Source organism: Formica exsecta, unplaced genomic scaffold (genome assembly GCF_003651465.1).
Source record: "Formica exsecta isolate Colony F162 unplaced genomic scaffold, ASM365146v1 scaffold194, whole genome shotgun sequence".
NCBI lineage: Eukaryota > Metazoa > Arthropoda > Insecta > Hymenoptera > Formicidae > Formica > Formica exsecta.
In genome coordinates this window covers 55,015-56,251 of record NW_021849240.1, presented here as the reverse complement: position 1 = coordinate 56,251, position 1,237 = coordinate 55,015, and the positions used below count along the sequence as shown (strand labels likewise).

Here is a 1,237-nt window from a genome sequence, read left to right as displayed (position 1 = left end):
TGAAGCGAAGTGTCGGGTGTGCTGGGGTTCAGCTTGGCAGCAGGTGTGTATCGCGGCATTGTGCGTGTACGCGACGACGGAAGCTGATGCATGTTCGCTAAGAGAGCATCGTATTAATTATCGTCGCACAAAGGGGAAGTTATTCTTTCTCGTCAAATGGGGTAGCGCGTGATATACATCTCTCTCTCTCTCTCTCTCCCTCCCCCTCCCCCTCCCCCCTCTCTCTCTCTCTCTGGCACGCCGATTCTCCACCGGCTGAAAGGGAGGAGGCAGAAGATTACATTCCGCGCTAGGCCCCGCGAGGATCCCGAGGAGGCGCGCGACGATTGGTCGGCGTGGTCGGCACGGATCGTAATTAATTTCCCCGCTGCTCGGGGAATTACTGCTGGCCGGTCGCCGATATTAGGCGGCCAAAGGTCAACACGAGAGAGATAGAGTGAGAGATAGGGCGGGAGGGAGAGAGAAAGAGAGAGAGGGAGGGAGAGGGGGAGAGAAAAATCGGTCCGGAGGAATGGGATCACAAGACGGGGGTGGTATATATGCAGCAAACGATCTTTTCTCCTTGTGCCACGCGCGTTCGATGACGCTATCGTAATCAGTTAATTTCCGGGCGTTAAGCGATTTCAGTCGGCCCGGTGAATTGGCGATATTCGGGGATGACGGGGCGCGAGATACGCAATGTATGACAATTCAGCAGCGGCATCAGGTGTGAGGGATAATCGTCCCCGAGTGCTATCCGCGGGATCAATTTCTTCCTTACTGGGGACTGCGAAGGCATTTCGTGCCTCCATGGGCTATTACAGTATCCGAGCGGCACGCGAAAGCGCAAGAAGAGGAATCAAGAATGATTACCGATCAATACGGTAAGTCTTGGTTTGCGGTAGATTTCTAGACTTCGTCATTGTCGCATGTTAAAGAAAGAGAGAGAGAGAGAGAGAGAGAGAGAGAGATTGAGAATTTCGCTTTAAATTTGATAAGATCGAAAAGATTCACAGTCGGAATTATATCCAATTTACAGCCATTACCGTTGCGTTGAAACTTTGAAATCTTCAATCTTGATAAATTTGAGAAGTGGAAAAAGATTTTAAAATCGGAAAATTGGATTTCTAGATTTATTACCGCTGTACAAATGCGTGGGAATATAATTGTGCGGAATTAGAGTCCGCTCTCTTGAGAAAATTTGACGCTGCTTTATAATTGTAACAATAAAGGCGTGAAATTTTATTTCACGTATATA

The 1,237-nt window shown here is 48.7% G+C and overlaps 1 protein-coding gene across 2 annotated transcripts in view; it reads left to right on the top strand.

The window, feature by feature from the left end:
- The first annotated feature begins 539 nt into the window (after window positions 1-539).
- Window positions 540-1,237, top strand: part of LOC115234090 (gamma-aminobutyric acid type B receptor subunit 2) — a 35,398-nt gene continuing 34,700 nt past the window's right edge. For both annotated transcript variants that reach the window (XM_029804836.1, XM_029804835.1), the window contains exon 1: window positions 540-863. The gene's annotated coding sequence lies outside the window, so the exon portion shown is untranslated. The remainder of the gene's footprint in view (window positions 864-1,237) is intronic.